Source organism: Labrus bergylta, chromosome 5, assembly GCF_963930695.1.
Source record: "Labrus bergylta chromosome 5, fLabBer1.1, whole genome shotgun sequence".
Classification (NCBI taxonomy): Eukaryota; Metazoa; Chordata; class Actinopteri; order Labriformes; family Labridae; genus Labrus; species Labrus bergylta.
Window position 1 is genome coordinate 11,470,913 of NC_089199.1, and position 22,205 is coordinate 11,493,117.

The window sequence follows — 22,205 nt, forward strand, 5'->3', positions numbered from 1 at the left end:
TCAAATGATATGATATGGATACCTGATTTGATATGATGGCAACAGCAAATGACCCAAAACTGGTTAATTTTGATATTTTGTCAAATATTAATACTTGTTAAGAAAGGGTCACTGAATACATATACCAAAGTAAGACATACTGTTATTAGCAATAGGAGACAAAATAAAAAAGATTTTCCTTAAATATTATTTTCTTAAATAAAATATTTCCTCTGATATGTAAATGTATGCAGTGATTATTTTCTTTAGAATTACGTCGTATAGTGGTCCACTTCCATGTTGGAGCATGGATTTGTTCACAACTCCTGCGGACTGCACTCGAGTACACATGAATCATGCCTGACACCACGTCTTCAAGCGAACTCTGGCACAGTACCTGAGTACGATATGTGTACAGTACGTTTGTGTTTACACTGATCAAATTAACCGGACTTTGGGGTCAAACGTACTCTGATCCAGAACCAGGTCTCTAGTGTGAAACCACCCTTAAACTTCATGTCGATTGAACACTGCTGCTTTCTATCTTTTTTGCTCATAACAGCTGAGGATTGAAAATAGGACTGTATATCTGTTTTTTTTTCTTTCATAACTTTGGTACTTTTAGATATTAACTAGTGGTTTAACGGTTCACAAAGGTCACGCTTCGGTTCATACCCCGGTTATGAGGTGACAGTTTGGCACATTTTCGGTTCAACGAGAAAAAAGCCACAAAAAGTCCCTGATGATTATAGTTTTCTCTGACATTGATGATCTTCTTTTCTTCTTGCATCTCTGGAATTATTATTTTCTAGGGTATCTGTTCAAGACAAAAGGTATTATAGCTACATTCTTGTGTGCCTTTTTGTGTGTTAAATTATTCAGGGTATGTTGATGATACACTTCTGCAGAGGACAGGGCTACCTACAGCATGAGTGTGAAGCGTGAGGACGTCACTGGCCAGAGGCAGCTGACACGTCCTGTCACTGTGACCTGGCACTGTCCTGCCTTTCCACACACAGCTAAGCCTGAGCACAGTCACAGCCAAAGTCCTACGCTTCACAGCCAGCAAAGGAAGCACAGCTCTCTCACACACACACACACACACACACACACACACATACACACACACACACACTTAAACAAACACAGTCTGCAGGATACACATGCAGGAGGGAGGGTAGCCTGTCAGTTCCCCAAACACTCCCCTTTGGAGTACTCTCACCTGTATAGTGTTTCCATGGAGACCAAGCACACTAATGAGGTAGTGTGTGTCTTTGTATGTTAATATTTGTGCCTGTGTGTTTACACATGGCAGGGGCAGGTGTCATTAGGTAGAGGCAGGTGATGGGATGCAGCGTGGGCTATCTTGCGGAGAGGAGAGTCTAAACCATGTTATATGAAAATAATATGACTACACCAAATTATTCAGATTTAATTTATGTGCAAGTAAGCCACCAAAAGACACATTTTAATATATACTCTTGAAAGAAGGGAAATAAATAGTATTTATTACCATGTGTGAGTAATGAATCATAAAGCTGTATATCCAGGGAGACAGGATAAAGGAAGGAAACTGTGAAAGCTTGTGAACCTGCAGCCAATTAACAGTGGAGATGAAGCAGATGGCTTGCTTGGCTGCTAAAGTAGGATTTTCACTGAGTCCCGTGACCTTGACGACTTGCTGTCAACCAGCAAACGCCTCAAACTTCTGATTGGTGTCATTTATAGACTTGACTGTAAGTAAAAAAAAAAAAAGAAGAAGCTAATTATGTCAGGTGTCTTTCAAAAACAGAGAGTATCGGAATTAGACTGCAGCATTTTAACAGCATAATAATTATAGAGCATATGTATTTGTTTGCCATACAGATGACTGTGTGAAAAGTCATTTAAATCCCACAGCGTTGTGTGTGCATTCATGCTCTGACAAGGGCACAAGCTTGTCACCAACAGGTGTTGACAGTGATATGTGGCAGTGGATTAGACAAGTGGATTAATGGAATAAGGAAGCACTTGTTAATCTGTTGTCCTCTGGAGAGTATGTAGAGGACAGTGCTAGATCGATGTCTAAGTTACACATTAGGTCTGAACACTGTGGTCAATAGTCTACTATCTATCCTCTAGGACTCGTTCTTCACAGTGTTTTGCTTTAGAAAGTCTAAAGGCATCTCTGACTGAAATAGATCTCTTCTTATTCCTCTATATCACCACCCTGAACAATCAAGAGGTCATTACTTATGCTGTTGTCATCCATGGTCAAGTTGTTACATCGGCCACTCTTCCTCAGTTTACTTCCTCCAGATTATAATAATATAAATGATAACAATACAGTCACACTTTATAATTAGCTGCATGTATGCATGGGCAATTGTTTCTTATGATTTAAAACCAGCTGCACATTCTCAGAAAAACTGTTTTGCACATTCCACATCTTCTTCAAGCCCTGGAACGTGGTCTTGTAATCAAACCCCCCACATCAGCTTTGCCATCTGGGAAATGGAGGCACTCTTCTAGGCCAGGATGACAGACCCCAGGTGCAATGACCATAACACCACTAACCATATCTCCTATGTTTGGAAAAAAAAAGTAGTAGTCTTTTTGTTTCAATACAATGAGTTTGCATGTGTAAGTGTGGAATGAACTTCCCCTTTCTTAGTGTGTCAGACACCCATAGGACTTTAGCTCAATAAAGTCTCTGCCCTTTGCACTTTAGAGGAAGTCCATCTGCTCTGGAGAGTGTTGAGCAGCCTCCAGGCAGCATGTGGGATGCGTGCGTACTGTATGCTTCATCACTGATCGCTGTGAGGAGATTTCCTCTTCCTAAGCAGCACGTTCTGCCTTTCCAGATCCACTCAGGCTGTGTGACATGTTTAGCATTGCTGTATAATAAATGTCTTCGGAGCTGCAACAAGAAGCTACAGGTGAAGGTCATGAGATCCCAGGGGGAATAAGCCACAGCTAAAGCAAAAGACTGACCTCACCCACATCTGTTAGACTACTTTACTGTCTTTCTGCTTAAAAACAAGATAAAAAATCCCATTGTTCTTACATGTTGTTTGAAATGTTGAACGCTTTCTTTATGAAAGTTCAGAGTTTCTCTCCGGTTAAACAGCTGCTGTATAGGCCTGTACAGGAGCTACTGTATAGGTCGGCACAGTTTCTTATTTTCTTTATACAGGCTTATGCTTGTATGTAGGTTTACTGTTTACAGCTCAGCTCCCTGTAGGGAACAAATGTTAGCAATTACTGCTTCACAAGTGATGCCCAACTACAGCTACATGGGAAATGTAGACAGCTTAACATTTCTGTCAGCATGATGGCATATTATTTGATACTCTTGGAATCCCATAATCCCCCCCTGGATCATCAACACACAGCCTGGTAGGAAAAGAGTAGCAGCAGAGGTGGTGTTGAATATTGGAGCATGTCATGTTCTTTTATGTAAATTTACACTAAATTATGTGCTTAAAAAAAACCCAAGTATAACAATAAGGCAACTAATAAATAGTGAGAATATCTCTCCTCCTAGTTTTAAGACATTTACAAAAAATATATATATATATCATTTTAACACAAGAATATTAAAATAAGAAAAAAATTCTGTTTCTGATAACACTTAGGTAAGGATTTGAAATACATTTCAATCCAGTTTAATCTCTTGACTAAATTCAATTTAGTGTTAAAAAATGTTGACAGATTTAGGGATCTGTCGGAGAGTCACCAAAATTGCTGATTGACCTTCCTCACTCAGTAGTTATAATAGTTAAAAACTAGCATTTCAAATAAATTGCTAGGATGTGCAAGTATTGTTCAGTTAGCAAAAGACTCGTCCTTTGTATCAAAACAAGTTATTTTTACTTTTTCTTGTGTTAAGATAACAAAGAGCCATTGTGTTTTGATAGAGGACAACCCCCCTTGTTTTCTCCGGTTGAGCTGCTATTACTCCAGATTCTGTATTTACAACACACACACAAAAAACGTTTTCAGTGTCGTTCTGACATATTGGGAGAGACAGATCTGCTTCACAGCCATCAAGCTAAAAGGATACTTTCACAGGGGAAAGGTGACTAGTTTAAATGCTCTCCAATCCCCTGCACATGTGTGGTAAAATATATCACTGCTGCAAGAGAACTGTCAACCTGTGTCAGAATGAATCAACCTTAGGGACACAGACCCAGGAACTTTCACAGATAAATCTGCACATGCATGGACTTCAAACAAATACCTTTTCACTCTGTGTTGATGTAACTCAGTGCAGACAGGACTCATTTTATTGTAATATAGGAAATGGCCATTTTAAATGAGAAAACTACCAAGACATCAAAACAAGGCTTGTTTGCATTTCAATTTGAAAATGTATTGAAAGTGTCTTTGAAGGCTTCTCTACCAACGGGTCATCAATGTTTACTGTAGCTTTTAAATACACTGGCCAGAGTATAAAGGAGAGAGTTATTCTTTGATAAGTGTTTACAGCTTAACTGACTTCTCTCTTTGCGCACTCAAGCTCTCTGATTACAAAGTCCTTCACATGCTCTCCGTGGTTACTCCTCACGCTTCAAACATGATGCTTCATTCGCTCAGTGTTTGTGAACTGAAAGAATAGCAGCCATAGCTGTTGCAGTGTCATCAGAGGCTCATCAGAGATATACGTATTCAGATTCTTATTTAACAAAGAGGAATGATATTAATGAGCAATGTTCTATTAACAGATCTTTGTATTTGCCTGAAATATTTCCTCACTTATATTTGAGAATTGGGAATACAGCTATGTTGTTCCACTTCAGCAAAATATGTATAGTGATGATTTAGACAACGCTGTGTTTCTGATCTTGCAAAAAGCTTGAGGATCTTTTTTTTTGTTTCCATTTCACAGCTACAACTTGTTTCCATGGACAAAGCCAGGTCCATTTTGTCACGGTCTTCTGATTTTAATGTGGAAGTACATTAGTGGCCTGCAGCTCTGAGCTTTGTTGCCAAACATTATTGTCAGGACTCAGTCATGCCTTTGGGGCAGAATGGGAACAACTAGCTGCAGACTTTGTGTTTTGCTGCCCATGCTTGTCATAATGAAGGAACACTTTACCAAGTGCAAGGGATTAGTTAAGCAGCTTTGGGACACAATTAAGCTCTATATCGCACAGAGGAATAAGCGACTTTGGCTACACAGGTTATACTTCTTAGAGTCAATTCATGCAGGATTTATTGACAAAAAAATCCAACCTTATGATACTCTTCTTGTAGCGAATATTTGAACTTAAAACACAAAGAATAACAGAATGAATAATTATGGAATATTTGTAGTCACAAAAATATTTAAAGTGATAAAGTATGTGTGGTTGATCGAGTGGAGTGATGGCCTCTCTCTGGGGGAGTCAGGAGAAAAAACATGGCTGCTCCAACTGATCAGTGATGCAGGGTCATGCATTCTGTTTTCCTTTCCTGACTGAGAGCCTGTCTAACAGAGTTTCAGTGAAGACCCCTGGAGTATTTCTGTGAAAATGAATAACATGTCTCTCTTGAACTTTGACTCTCAGTCACCCTGAATTGTGATTGTTTTGCCCTCCAAGGAGTATAATTACATAAGGCCCTCGATTTTATGAGGCCTCCGCATTCTGTTGTTCTGGGAAGAGGTGATGAAGTGAGGGAATGTTGAAGTTTAGGAGAAAAGTTTTGAAGCTCCCTTTCTAACCATTACCCCGAAGTCTGTAAAGGCTTGACACTAAAACAAGAGCGTTCATGATAAAATAACTGCAGCCGTCTCTGGGTCAGAGCTTAAATTTAAGGGAGCTTTATGACATTAGTGTGTTTAGGAAAACCCAAAGTGCTTTATCCAACTGAAGGGGAAATGCCTGTTGGAACTGTGATGGCTACTTCCCCTTGGAAAATAAATTAAGGAAATTAGATTAGAACACCAAAGCCAATGCTCATCATGGTGCAGCCTTTAAGCTATTACAAATTCTGCCTCAGGCCAAACCATAGAAATATAACATTGATTTAAATGGCTGGGTGTTGTCATGATTAAATATGTTTCAACATTTTTAGCAAATAGAATCAGAGGTGACGTCAGGGGAGTTTCTACCAAGCATTCGGCTTACAAAAAATAACATCTCTTTGTAAAACATTCTTTATTATCATGTATATCTGACATAACCCAGTTTCTAGTAATTACACATCTATGTTATGTTTAATATAGCACAGTTAAATAAAGAGTTCTTTATGTTGATCATTGACATGATCAATTGTCATCATGACACAACTCATGAAACACATTTGTAATGGAAACTTTGGCCGACAAATAAAGAATTAAGGGCTTTTTAAGCATCTGGGTCCATTGAGACACTTAAGGTTCCAGGATTATGATCTTAGGAAACTGTGTTTCTAACTCTTTGAAAAAAAAAAATCAAATTTTACCTCACCACTGACCTTTAAAGGGGCTATATGTGACTTTTTACATGTATAAATTGTTTTTTATCGCCCATTAATAAGCGAACGGTTAACTGATGTGAAAGAGTAGATGTTCACTGTCTGTGTTGCTTGTATAAAAAGTTTCCCCGGGTCGTATTTTCCGCGAAAGCTCCAGGAAGTGACACTTTATGCACGTTCTCAACGTCCTCCTCACTCCGCTCCGCTTACAGAGATCAACAGAACAAACTCATCACACACTCGAGGTCTTCACCTCCACAGCCAGAGGCCACCTTCCACACACTTCTATCCGCCCTAAGAGCTCTCAAAGGCGGACAAACTCATCACACACTCCCGCTCTGCCGAGACTGTCGTTTGTAGGATGGAGAATGAATACAGACACACAGACTCCTACACAGACTTTCACACGTGTATGACCTCCTCTGTAAACATGCCGGTAAATATCCAGTATTTCTGGATGATGCTCGTTTGTGTACGTACGAGCACGTATGACGAGCACGCGAGGGAGAGCAAGCAACAGGTTACTGGTGCATTTCGACTAACGACCATGCGGTATCGCTACAAATGCAGTATTTTTGAAAGTTACATATAGCCCCTTTAAGTCCCCTTTAAGCGCAAAAGCAGGGCTATCTCCAGTGTCCAGAAGCCGATCATTTCTGTGTAATCGCCTGTGAAAATGCAGCCTGTGAAAATTTCTGACCTTCGACCTCTGCTGTAAACAGGCTTATTGGGTTATGTCTGCTCCTCCAACAAATAAAGGGGTCTTGGGTTCTGAGGAGGCTACTGACGAGACAGCAAGGGGTCAGGAATAAGGCAAAGGAAGGGGGGAGGAAGCGGGTGTAGGACAGAGGGCGGCTGTGACTCAGTTGGTAGAGTGGTCCCCTGTCACCCAGAAGGTCGAGGGTTCAATCGCCAGCTGAGCAACATTTCCGATGTGTCCTTGGGCAAGACACTTAACCCTGCATTGCTCCCACTGCTTCAGTGGCGGTGTATGAATGGATTAGTGTTGTACTTACTCTCTGATGTATGTCGCTTTGGATAAAAGTGTCTGCTAAGTGAATTGTAACATTGTAACATTGTAAAAATGCAGCTTTCCTGAAAAATAAACACATTGGCCTGATATTTGAGTAAAAAGAAAGTGTTCATGATATTTTGACCCCTTCAGCAACCACAATCTCAGTTGATAATATTGTGATCATCTGGTTTATCAATAACTAACTCCTGTTTTTGAGGCGCTTGGGGGTAAGTTCTCGTCCCCACTGAACAGTATGCTCCAGTTTACAGAGCTGCATTTTAAATCAACTGAACTTGAGTATATTTGCAGAGGCACATTGAACAACAGTTCAAACTAAATTTGGTCATTCTCCAAGGCTAATGGAGTAGAAAGCAGACCTTATTTGATAATAAAAATAGGTGATTAGACCAAGTTTTGCCTTCAGATATCCAAAGAAGAACAACAGGTTGCTACTGTTATTGAAAACCATCTACATGTATAAGAAACAAATTTGGTGTTTCACTTCAATGTTGCTCAACATTCTGCTGAAGGTTTTTCGGAGCTCCAGTAAGAGCACCAGGCCTCCCGTTCTCCCAAATGCCTCCAACTCAGCATCCCCAGGGGAGCCTTCAGCCCATGTCTACACTAATTGCTCATTGATACAGATTGTGATTATCAGGGTAATTATGTAGTGTCAGAGTCACTAAATCAGGGTTGGAATGAGGCTATCACAGTGTTGGTCCTCCAAGGATTAAGCCGGCGTATGTCTGGGCCTCTGTGTTATCTCGATTTCTCTCCTGTCCTTATCTCCAGAGCGTGAGCCTGCAGAGAAACAACAGCCGGGCTGCAGCCAAAGCAGACAGATAGTTGGAGTGCCAGGCATGCGATGCAAATACACAAAGAAAGAGAAGGATCCACACAGAGGCACACATACACAAAAAGACACACATTCATGGCTCATGTTGCTTTTGTATGAACCTAAAAAGAAAAAAAGCCAGTTCATACTGAAAAATAAAAACTTTCCTGTGACCAACCACACTTAAACATTTCAATTGAAATTTGTCATCTTTTTTCCTTTTTATATGTTTCAATAAGCTTTTATCGAGCACACAATTTATGAGTCTGGCTTATACTGACTACCGGGTGGTTGACCATTTTATGGCTGGCTGTTTTGACATCACATTATGTGGTATTATAAACAGCCTGTGCAGCCTCAAAACGAGGCCAAGACTGACCCAGTGCCACTATTGTTTTACCCCCCATTTGTTAAACTGAATGAGATCCAACCACACAATAAAACACCAGCACAATTGCTTCAAAGAAAACATTATGCATCACTCAAACGTGAACTCTATTATCCAAATGCATACAGAGAGATTAAATGTGTCAGATATTTAAAACGAGCCAACTCTCGCTTTGTGATCTTTGGGTTTTAAAAGCAATCACTTTTTCTGTAAATAAAAAAAATCAACAACGCTTCAATACAATACCAAAATGTATCCATACCATGTCACTGAGTGGATGTTGTTTTGGTTATTCTTGTTCACTTTCTGCAGTCATAACAATATAAAGTGAGCCACTGCCTCTTCACAGAAATATTATACTTAACAATTGTTCATGTGATCTGATCTGTTGGATTTTATAATCCCAGATTCTCAGACTCCAAGAACTGTGGAGCCTCATTTACAATGGTGAACACCCTCTTTCATTTCTTCATATTTGACTGGAAGGTAAAAGGTGAAGTTTTTATTTTTACCAGCAGAACTTTTTTAAGATGTGCAATATAATATCAAGAAAATGTATTATCCTCACAAAATATGACCAATGAAATGACCTTCTTTGGACAGGAGTGCCAACACCATTCAAATATTGTGATATTAGATTAGTTAGAAAAGAACTGATATAAAGTGACATGTTTTTCACATTTAAGTTAAGTGTATGAAAGGTCAGCTTTATGACAAACTATGGCTAGGGTATGAAGAAAGTTCAGTTAAAACCTGGTTTTGGTTAAGGTCTTTAATATAATAAATGAATAACTGAATCTTATGTCTGTTATGGGAAACAAACCCTAATCAATTCATCAAAGTTGGTAACCCCACACAACTATCCAAAACCCCCTACAATGCCTACAACCTTCATTCTTCTTCTCTGAAAGAATTGACAAAATACGTCCCGCAGTGGAGTTTAAACGTTAAACATAAATTGAAACTGGCTGGATTAGAACAAAAAACCATGAAAGCATAAAAAGAGGTTCATAAATATCTCGCAAGCTGGAAACCTACCAAAGAAAGAGTGAAGAGCTATTTGACTCTGCCATGTTGGAAATAAAATGGATCCCACATGTCATAAGTTCTTTCAGATGAGGTAAGAATGTTTCTCATCAAAACAGAAACACGAAAAGTTTCAGAGAAGAATCTCAAGTCTGAGAATCTTCCTCTGAAAGCTTTTGAACATTTCTGGTTCTGTGTCTGCACAGTGTAACTACATCTTCTCATGACAACTTTCATCTTCAGCTACTCTGATGACAGAAACTTCCCACGACCCCGCAGCTATTTCTCAAATACCCTCTTCCTCTTTTATCCCTCTGAGGTCTTCTTTCCATTTAAGAGCATTGAGAAATACATTTTTTTTATATCATGGCATTTTCTTGCCTCTGGATACAGCTTTAATCACATCCACTTGGCCTGACATTGCCTGTAAAAAAAAGTTGGTAAAAATATGTTAGGGGAACTATTACTGTGAAATGTATTCTTGACCTCCCTTATTTCCCTGAATTTATCCAGAAGGAATCTTCTGATTGTGCTTTTAAGCATTTTCTCCATAAATATGAAGCTGGAGATAATAGTTGCTCAGCTAAGTTTAACAAATGGCTGGTCATGAAGTGGCTTGCCTGACTTTTTAGTGGTAATAAAATCCGCTCAAAAAGCCCTCAAAGATGATTTATTACGATACAATAAGATATACTTTATTGTCCCCACAGGGAAATTTGTCTTGGACAAATAACCCATTAATATTATTATTATTTGCACATAATTATTACTCTGCTTGAAAAAATAAAAAAACATCAACTCATCTGCTGCTGCGGTTCAGTCATCAAACTCTACCCAAAGCAGCAGAAACTGTACCCTCGAAAAGATGGGTCAGACTAGCGTCTCCCCAGCTACTGTTGTTGGCTAACCTGATATCAGAGGTCCCTCCCATTTTTGATTTTGATTGTTCAGTGAGTGAGAAGTGACACTGATGAGCGTGGCATTGTTCTAAAAGTTGAACTGTTTTCAACTGAGAGCGCTGTGAGCACAGCAACCAAAATCAACTGACGCCTGAGGGTGTTTTAGCACACAGGACGCTGAGCACTGATAACGCTGAGCTACATTGGTTTTGTTTTGAAAACGGCCGCTGCCAGTGCACAAATGCTGTCAGTGGACACAGGCTCTTATAGTACAGAATAGCTTCACTTTCAATGAAGAAAAACTGGAGCAGATAGTTTAACAAATCTGTGTTAACCCTGTGTTAAGCATGGATAGCTTTCCAAACCTTAATGCTAAGCTAAGCTAATCAGATGCTGGCAGTACTGTGCTGATGTAAAAGTAGGGTCTGATCTGATCATGTAACTCTTTCCATGGTGAACCATTCCTCTGAGTGTCATATCTGTGTTTATTATTTTATAAATGAGGACTATGTTGAGTGCATAATCTTCGATTGGTAGAATCTACATGATTGTAACTTTTGTAAGTTTTGTCACTAGTCTCTAAACATGTCACTTATCTGTAGATCAGCCTTCAATAAGAGTGACCGATTTAGGGCCCATAGTCCCTTGGCAATGGATGACATGTACAGAAAAAAATATTCACAGCCTAAGGCTGGACAATATGGATAAAAAAATCATATCGAGGTTTTTAGCTGAATGGCGATACACAATATACAGTATATCTCCATATTTATTCCTGCAAAGAAATCACAACAACAAAGTCAGTTTTTAAGTCAAATCCACGTGGGCTTAATGCCAAATGTCAGGCACTTTTTACAGCCAGCTGCACACAATGTCAACATGCACATGAAAAAAAAACTACCCATTTGCAAAATACATTTTTTTTGACTCAGAAGGATAGAGGCAGGACAGGGTGAAGAGGGACAGATAAGAGCAGAAATAGGTGAACTTGCAGCTCTACGGAAAAAAACCTTTAATGTAATTTTAAAGCCACATAAACTTTATATATCATTTATAAACAATATTGTCTTACCATATATGTTGTTTGAAAATACATTACTCGACTTATTTCACAGCCCTATCAAAGCCTACCCAATGACCCATGTTGAGTGCATTTTAAGGAGTCCTAAAGTAGAATCTAGTTCCCCCACAGAAGTGGTAAACAAAGCACCCTAATGTCTTATTTGATCTGCTCTACTATATTTGGATTATGATTAAGGCTTTGTGTCACCATAGCGCGGATTGGATGGCTACGCCATAGCTGTTTTGCCACAGCTGTTTTGCCACAGCTTTGCACGCTATTTGCTTCATGGGTATTGCTGGACTCTCATCATTTTTCATTCAGATCTGCCTTCCTTATCTCCCACTTCAAACAAAAGTCACTTTACCCCCCAAAACATAGCCCAACAGCCACTAAAGATGTTCCTGCTGCTTTCAACTCACTTTTAGCCCACCCTTCCTCCCTTCCTTTCACTGTCAATGCACGGAATACAGATTATCAGCAGAGCATCCCTTTGTTGTTGCATGGAGAGGATGGGGGTATTTGAGTTAGATCATCTGGATAACATTCGGAGCACCCAGATTTCATTTCACGCAATGCTCTTTCTTGCTGACAGAGTTGCTCACTGGGAAACTGAAAGCTCAAAAGCTGAATCATAAAGTCACCAAATTTAGATTTAAAATAAGAAAATATTGCAATTTGATGGCAGAATCAATGAATGTAGTCCATGTTTTTTCTTTTGCTGGCTCCTAAGCTGTCTGTCTTCCTATCTGTTTAGGTAGACCCTTAACTGAGACCCGTAACTAGGGAATCAGAGAGCAGACTCCTTCAGAGAAACAGCTCAGTGATGTTTCTTTTTATGGCTTGATGGACTTGCTTTATCGTTGGCCATTCTGGCTAAACTGACAAACGGGAGGAGATCTGATCTGGGTTTTGTTGTTTCTCTGACTTCTTATCTTTGAGTGAGTTGGGTGGAATCCAAGCACAAATGTAAAGTCCAGAGACAAGACGACACGCTATGCAGGTTATGACTTACCTTGGCAACATCTCTTGCAATTGTCATCATGGTCCCATCTCTGAACTTGTTGTTATTAGAAAAGTTGGCTTTGGTTTTTGCTGAGAGTTATTTGAGACGATTACTTCAGAATGTTGAGAAACTACTATCTTGGTATTGTTCAGAGCTAACACAATCCCTAATCGACTGCTCAATCCAAGTGTTCAACTATAGCTTCACAATGGACAACATTGGATGCCTCTTATCCAAACAGATTCTGCTCAAGATCAGGCTGTTGCCATTCAAGGAACTAATGGGTAAGTTTGCTATTATCAGAAGTAAGTACTTTTTAATCAGAAAACACGTTTATTTTTTACGTTAGTAACAAAAAAAAAACACAGGTGTGTGGGTGAGATACACATTATATGTGTAATGTCAGACTGAAGATTTGTTAGCATGCCCATTCTCTTGACTATTGGAAAAGTAATAAACACAAGGACATGGATGTAGTTTTTTCTAATTTCCAGAAAGTCAAAAATGACTTTGCATAATTCCATATGCTTTTTGGTATATTTGCTGACGTTGAATAAATTGTACAACCCATCTTCAACAAACTAAGTACATTAGGTCTTTTCCTTTCTAAGTTATGCAAAGTGGATAACATATGATAGAATTGTATTAAATGTTGCCCCCCTCCCGTATGTATTAACCCACACAAAACTGTAAAAGAAAACCCTGCACAGATCGAAATTTAACCTGTACCATTAATAGTTAGACCTATACCAATACAATGTAAATGAACCCATACAGGAATGAGAAGACAAACCGTATGCTTGAAATTTAATTCACAGATTCAAATTAGACCTGTACAAATAAGAGGAGGCCTATGTTATACAGCACAGTAGCATTTATATGGTAAGGTACAGCAGTGTCTGAATGGAGGTAGTGTTTATTTATAATGAGTCCGTGCATACTTGAAGTTGCAATTGTGCTAATGTATTATTTATGAAGATCAGCATGAAAATGTCCAACAAGAGGCTGTCTCTTTAAAACAGCTGTGCAGCTGAAAATGCTTTTAGTCCAGGATTAGATCCCTGTGTGCGTCCCCCTGCCATAACAGAGAGATGTTATACAATTGTATGGCCATTTGGGCGAAGGAGTTCTTAAGTCTGTCCCTGGAGCACGACTGTGACAGCAGTCTGAACACGCTCCTCTCAGCTAGTCTGTCAGCTTGAGGAGACTTGGAAAGTTACATTCAAGTCTTAGTTCAGAGATTATAGTCATTTTTGTCCATTTGTGGTCTTTATCCAAAGCTTAACATGCTGATGATATAAGAGTGGCACTGACATTCTCATCTTAATCTTGAGAAAGCAAGTGTTCTTAAAAATGTTGACCTTTTCAAGATTTTTGAAACAGCTATTAAAAGTTGTATTGGCCCTTTGAGTGGAGGCCAGCCATGTAAGCCAGATGAAAAAAACTGTAAGCAGTATGAAGGTCACCACAGGAGTCGAACCAAATATTTTGTGAGGTGAAAATATAATCTGCAGAGTGACTGTGAGGTTTTGGTATCTGATATATTCAGAGGCCCACATAAGCAGCCTCAGACTGCATAAACCAATTACTCTCACCTCAATGTGTAAACCTTTTTACAGCAATGTTTACAACATCTGGGGCTATAACTCCAAATGAGGATCATTTGTTTTGGATGACTTGAAAGAGTGTTTACCGGGCTTTCTGTCAGAGACGCTGTCATACATGAGAAGATTGTTTACAAGAGCAGAGAAGGCTCCTCAGATCTATAAACGGCATCTGTGGAAGCATTTTTCATTAGATTAAACCGTAAATAATCCATAACTTCACATCCTCAGTGTCCTCTTGTTAAAATTTGTGGGGTTGAAGGTTGCCTTTGGGTGCCTGGTACAACTAATTACATAACACACACGCCTTTAAAAAAACTGAATGAGCCTTGACTACACTACATCAAGAAGTTCAAGTGTTGCCTGTATCTTACAACCATTTCTGTCAGACCTTTCCCTTTTTGAACCACAAACAATCTTTATGGAGAGGTCATCAGACTAAATGCAGCTTTACCAATAAAACAGATTTATTCCCATGAGGAGGAGCCCCATAAGTCTCTTTTTTTGATTTGAAATCCTGCCTCCTTTATTTTTAGATGATCGATGTGCCCATCTTGAGCAATGTAATCTGTGTTCATTTGCACTTCTCTGTCTAAAGGTCAAATCAGATAGATTGAGAGTGGCATTTAGAGAAAAGATGAGTTACTGTCAAGAGGATCAAAAGTCAAGTGTTTCTTATTATGTTCCCCATATACATCCATCCAACCAGAAATGCAGATACGTTTTATCCTCCCCATTCATCTGGAGAGATAAACCATGCCTGCTCTGACCTGAGCGACATCGATAGGAGGGAGACAGATAGGTGTAAGAGGGATGAGATACAAGTTCAATCTGACTAAAGGAGCTTGCTACACACAGCCAAAGAACATGAGCAGAGATAGTCTTGCATGCACAAAAGTAGCGGTGTCCTCCTCTTAGAAGCGGGCGATGTCATCCTCTTCTTTCTCCGGGGCATGCCACACACACCAGCTCCAGGGAGCGGCTCACGTCAGACGATCCTCTTCAGACAACGCCGACGGGGCTGTCGTCAGAGGGCTTTACTGGCGGTGTCTGTGAAACTGGAGAATTGCTGGACAGGCTTCACACTTGGGGGGGGGGGGGGGGGGGGGGGGCAAGAGGTGAGGGAGGGATGGTTTAGTACTGTTGAAGAGGTAATGCACACCCCCAAGTAGTGGGGAAACCGTGGCTTGGTGGCTGGCCACAGGGCATCTTGAGTGTGAGGAAAGCCAACCCGCCGCCTCTACCAGGATCAGATTTCCTCACAACTTGTTGCCTGGTGCTATATAAACTCTGGCATGCGGTGTTGACACCTGATCTGGACTAAAAGGGCCGCGGGAGAGATTCTCTGCACCCACTGTATCCTCTGCTCTTTAAAGTCCACTGTCACCTCCTCTTACCCAGACCGACCCACTGGTATGGTCACCCTCCAAGAGGCCCCCAGTGGACCTTCACCACACAACTCTCACTCAGCCTCAGTCATCACTGTGTTGCTAATGAGGCTCTCAAGGGACAGTCTGCCACAACTAAAAGGAAGCTGTGGGTCCAGGGAGTCCCCTACTGTGAGGGAGCCACCCTCCTTGACTTAAGTATGTACCCATGTGTGACAGCTGTCCGTCTGTCTGCCAAAACACTTCATATGTGATCTCATAAGGCCTAGAACATTGCTCTAAATGGTATTTAAAGGGACAACCAGCGAATTCTGTGTACTGAGGTTATAGTCAACCTCAGTGCAGTAGCTGTGGGTACAATTCCCACTCATGGCCATTTACCACATGTCATCGCCCCCACTAACTCATCCTTGTCACCCCCCAAAAATCCTTAAAAAATAAAAGTTGACTTGTCACTGAGAGTACTTTTCAGCCCATGGGCACAGGTAGTTTGAATGTTTCCGAGGCTAGGAATTAAGTGTTTTAAAGTCTGGAATTTTCTTTTTACATTATGTGTTTATAGTGTATGTAAAATCACTCTAACATGTTGGGATCAATAAAGGTAATATTACACATCTTCTGAACAAGCTGCACGATAGTACTTTGAAAATCAAGTTTCTAGCACAGCCATATTGAGCCATATCTGTATCTCGACTTAACTGTTCATGTAAATGTGCTGACTATGTCTTGCAACTTCCTGAACTTTGGAGTTCAATAGTAAGCCACTGGAGTGCCCGTTTAAAATGTTCGCTTGACATGATCTAGACCTCTTAATTTATCAAAGGAAGGTTTGAGTCCATGCATTCATGTTGTATAATCTATTAATTTTATGTACTTTTATACAGTCTTCTTATCTAATCTTATCTGATGATCTAATTCTAAAATAATAGCTGTCAAAGCAAGGAAACACTCAACTTGTAAAGTGATTCATTTGGTTTCAAACAATAATCAATAATAATTGACTGATTTACAAAAGAGATTGAGACCTTAATATGAAAATAATTTGACAAGTCTTGATTATAAAGTGAGGTTATATCTTATCACCTTGCCAAAATACAGTAAATATGTCCTCAGTGCAAACAAGCAGCTGAATTAACTAACGCAATTATAAACTTTGACTGCCATAATGGCAATAAACAATCTCAAGGTTGGAGGGTCCACAAGCCCTGGATGGAGTAATGAGGTCTACAAGCATCAATTATTCAACTTCATTGAGTGGGATATGAGTTTGCTTCTCTTCATACATCAGAAACCTGACAAGCTGGGCAACCTCAGAGAGGGGTTCACTGTCCCATAAATTCATCATTACTCAGGGAAAAAAAGCGGTCAATATCACATGTGAAGATCAAGCTAATGCACATGTTGGGTAACAGGAAGAAGAGCATGACACACAGAAGCAATAATAGGCTTCTTCCTGTAATAAATCCAGATGTGCACATTAAAAACAGAGACAACACGTGTTAATATGTGATTTCTTGTGCATTGAAGGATAATTCAATTGTGGGTTGGGTATAAATGTTGAGAATCAAAGATTTTGATAGATTCTAACGAGTACACATGATGTAATGAAGTCATCTGATGTGACTTAACATTTCAAGTGGTTCTCCTTCATTGTGAATTAACATCTTTAGTTTTCGACCCGGCTATTTCAGGCTGCATTGGCCTCTGGTTGTTGAGTCCGTGTCAGGTTAAACAATTGTGCCCGCGACCTCTGAGGTGCCTAAAGCTCTTTGGAGAGTCACTTCAGATGCGGATTAGGACTGGGTGTGGAAGAAGAATTCAGCAACAGGAGACAGCGCTTTTTGTTTTTCGGGGAGTGAGTTAAAGCGCCTCACATTTCTGCGAAAAACTGCAAAGAAGCAAAGCAAGAGGGGGAAAAGAAACGAGATTAAAACACCAAAGGGCCCCTCTTTCTTCACGCAGGATGTTGTTTATATTGTTGACAGGCCTTTTAACCTCCCAAAGCTCATTCTGCAGGTCTCTTTGGGAGCTCACTTTGGGTTTGTAGCCTGTGGAGCCTCCTTTCAGTCTGTATCCAGTCAAGCAGTTGCATTATTTATGAGTGCTGGGCTGTTATTCTGACTCCCTTATTGAGATTGTTGATACCTCATCATGGAACAAAAATAATGAGGGGACAATAAATTTAAGTGCTGTCAACAGCCACTTGAGGGAACAACATGTCAGGTTTCTCTCCCCCAGATCCTGATGACATCAGATTGGTCTCTGTGTGTGATATGTTTTCCTTTTGGACAGGTCCAATGGATTGGCCTCAAGGCCCATTTCACAGTGGATTAGTTTCCATTTCAAGCTTCAGCCCAACCCCCCACCTCCTGCATCAGAGACATGAACTGGGGTTAAATCCTCTGAAAAGTCTTTTTCATCTTTTGTCATGGGTCTAAAAGCAACGTGACAGAACCTTGCTTTGGTGGAATGAATTATTAGGGGTGAGGCCGAATACAAAGTCAAATCCTATTGTTTGAAAAGGATCAAAAATAAATCCTAAATCACAGTCAGAGAAATAATCAGGCAGATGATACATACTCATCTAACTAGCAAAGAATTGAAATCACACTGGTGGTTGCAATGTTGCAATTGCAAGAATTTCCCCAAACTCTCAATCCCTATGCATTCTGAGGGATCTTGTACTTTGCCTGATCACAACAACTTCTGACAAATTTAATCAGTAATTTATCTCTTGTGTGATTTGTCATGACTATAGCCTAACTAATTTTTGACATTGAATCATATACCCACTTTTAGGTTTAAGTTAAAAAGTAGAATTTATGTTATATATTGATATCTTCAAAAAGCTGAGTGAAGCAGATAGCCGAATCAGTCAAATGAGGCTCTGGTGGGAACAGCCATTTACTTTGCATCCCCTGTAATATGTCAAGGGCTGTATTTCTTACCTTCTACCAACAATAGGCTCTAAAATGTGTTTGCTTACCTCAAAGATGATTGTGCATTGAGACAATTCCCCACCGTCTGTTGGCACTCATTTCATGCATAGCAGCAAAAACCAACAGTGTTACACCGCTAATGAAATTTAAAATGTTTTCAATCTCCTACAAATGGATGGCACACTTATCTCATGGATATTTACTAGAGTTTTATTCAGTTTTTAAACTTTATTAGTTCTTTTGACTCTGCTCGCTCAATCTTTAGATCAGTGGGGATGACGGCCGTAATCCTGTATGCACTATGTGTACATTACATTGGGCCCAATGACAACAGAGGATACTGTCTTTAAACTTTTATCAAATAATCTTGATTTTTTATTCTTTGACTGCTTCTACCGACTAACATAGTTGGGCACATGTAATTAATATCTGGTGACTGATGTTAACGACACTGGCTTTAGGTCAAAGGTAAGTTATATTACTTGTTTTGGATGCTCTTTGTGAGGCTTTTTATCATTAGACTCACCTCATAGAAGCCAATAAGTAGCCAAGAATTTACTAAAACAAAAACAATTAAAATGTTTCTGGAAACTTTTGGAAACATGAACTGTCTTTAGCCATGAAACCTCTGAGAAGAGCAGAAACCACCAGCAACATGCCCAGGAGCCAAATTGTCCAAAAGTTCTGGAAGGAATCTATCATCGCATCGAAGTAAACATAAACACTCAAATGTTTTTTTTTCCTGATGATGCCTGTGTCCACTAACAGAGTCGTTTACAGTCCTGTGAGCTGTTTACATCAATTAAAAATGTATCTCTGGAATACAAAGACTGACTGACAAAAGAATGAGAGGAAATACACTGATGAACACCAGTTATTTCTGAGGTGATGTGGATGCTGTTCTTCAAGTGTTTGATCAACTGGTCGAGGCTGAATTCACTTCAAACAGGTAGGAAAGCTGTTTATTCTTATTTTCTTATTTGGATTTTTGATACTTTATCATGGGGGATATTTTTTGTCGCTGTAGCCTTTTTGTGTTTTCATTTTCATCTATTTTGCTTCTGTGCCGACAATCCTCACTGTAGTTTGTTGCCCATATATACCTGACTGACCTTTAAAAACACAGCACATCCCCCTCTTCTCTATCATCAAATCATTTTCCGCTCTCTCTCTCTGTGTATACACAGGTAAACAAGCTTGTTCACACGCAAGCCTAAAAATGCTCAAATACTGCCAACACATGCAAGCTAGCACACACCTGCCTCAGAGTGCTGACAGATTTAACATGTACAGAACATTTCTGTTTTAGACAGCTGTACATGTACACGCCATAAGTTCCTCCACATCCAGTGTACGTCCAGATGTGGAAACAAATCAGTCACTAGGAGAGCAGCGGATCTCTCCCACACGCATGCACAGAATAAAATGGGTGTTTGTATCAGGGGAAATCTAAACAGGAAAGGACCAAAGGGCGACGTTATCATAGCTAATGGGAAGTTCAGCACATCACCTAGTCTGGACTGACACCTCATTAGCATGATCTGTCTGTCCGGGTTCATCTGTAAAGGACACTTCAGCTAAACTTCTGAAACGTGTTAGCGGCTTCTCTGTGAGTCAAAAAGGTGTAGAGAGTTCTAATTTAGTCTGTTACAACATGAAAGCACGAAAGTAGTGAGAATAGTCATGGTAACTAAAGTCTTGCTACAAATCTTTTGATAATAGCGTTTGATAATCATACTGTATCAATGAGCGCTTTGTCTCATTTGCTGAATCAGTTTAAACTCTCATCCTGTAACACCTCATCACAATAAGCCTCCAGTCACACTACATTAGCCGGACCTAAATGAGGCTAGCCCAGTATGGGGAGTAAAACCACACTCCTGCCCTGACCCTTTGACTCCAGTCCGTGTATCCCCCACATTCTCTCACTTTCTTTTTCCTGTGCATGAAAACAGACCAGAATGTGAAATAAAACACTTAACTCTTAGTTGGATGCGGCTGTTTCTCATATCAAGTGCAATTATCGGAATTCTGATGACAAGGTTAAGATGGCGATAAAAATTTTGAATTCAATTCTTTAGAATAGATTGCTTCAATACAATTTGGTCACATTTAAATCATCTCATGTCATGTCATCATGCATGTCTAATTTCTTGTAAAATATAGCTGTGCTACCAAATATTTTTCAAAGCTACAAAATTTGTATTTGGAAAGATGCTAAAATCATCAGGCTGAATTTTGGTGAAATGACTGTAAAATGGCTTACAAGTCCACTACAATGTTTGATGGAACAGTGCAGCTATACAGTTACATGGATTTATGGATTTGAATTGCTCATTCCATATAAACATCATATATCTTCATTGAAATGCTGCATAACCTCAAAACATGATACATACGATACTGACAAACAGTTTAGAACACGACTGGAACGGCTTTTATAAAAATGACTCGATGGAAACTAAGTCTGTTTTGTTTTGATTAGCGTTCTCAGGGAAAAACTGATCGAGAGAGCTCGTTTCTCATTGACAGTGCTTTTGCATTGGGGCTGTCTGCGGTGCTGCGGGGACTTTGGTAACAAGCACGATGACCCTCTTAGTCCGGGCTCTCCTGCAGAGTGGCATGTGGATGACTTTGCTACAAAAATATCCCCAAGGGGTCCCGCTGGCCAGCCTGGCTTCATTAGCAGAGTTAACCTTCAGAATGTGCCGCTGCCTCCTGCTCTGCCCTCGGGTCTGTTATGGCTGAGAGGAAGTTGGAGCAAGACTTGTGTCAAATATACCGTCAACTCGCTAAACAGGAACAGCTTCGACACGGCCAAGTGGCAGACAAGCGTCCCGCTGGGGAGAGTAAAGTCAGCTACATTATACAGGAAGTAGTGCCTTTCATTCAAGTAAAACTGTCTCCGTTCTGCAAAAAGGGTTAGGGTTAGAATCTTAGTTTCAAGCTCAAACTTTTCTTTAGTCTTCATCTCAGTAGGAGGAGAACTTAGCTGTGGCCCAAGTACTGAGTGAGTGGCAGTGTTTATAGGACGTTCTCTGTAAGGTTATGTACCAGCACTCTCTGATCATGGTTTCACGATGCAATTTTTGGATTAGCGGTCACTGGATCCAAAGTCCATTTGCAGTGCGGCATGGATGATATCACTACATGAAAGAAGAGCTTTCATAGCTGTCCTATTAAGTAGATCCAGTAGTCATGATACCCTCTCTCCGTCTTGTACTAGTTTACCTTTCTATGGAGAGTAGAGTCTAACTTTGAAATATGGGAAGTATTATATGACCTAAGCTAACAGAAAAAGGCTGTGGAATTTGTCAAATTTGATCTGTATTAATGTCAAATGATAGGGTCTGCTGTCTGAAATGGTCTTTTGGAGTCTAAATTCATTAAATGCAAAGAAGACCAGCACTGAGTTAAAGTCAGTCCTATCTGGTTTCATGCTGTAACCCAGTGTCCTCGCAGCTTTTATTTCACTGCAACGTCTGTGGCTTTCAGATGTCCATGCGCTCATCTGGACAAACTTAGATTGAAAATGAAGTGAGACCTGAGGCTCACCCAGGCGTCACACCTTTGTTTCCTTAATTTCCTCTGCAGAGCACCCTTGTGCTTGGTGTGAGGCTGCTTCACACCTTTCCCTCTGCTGGTT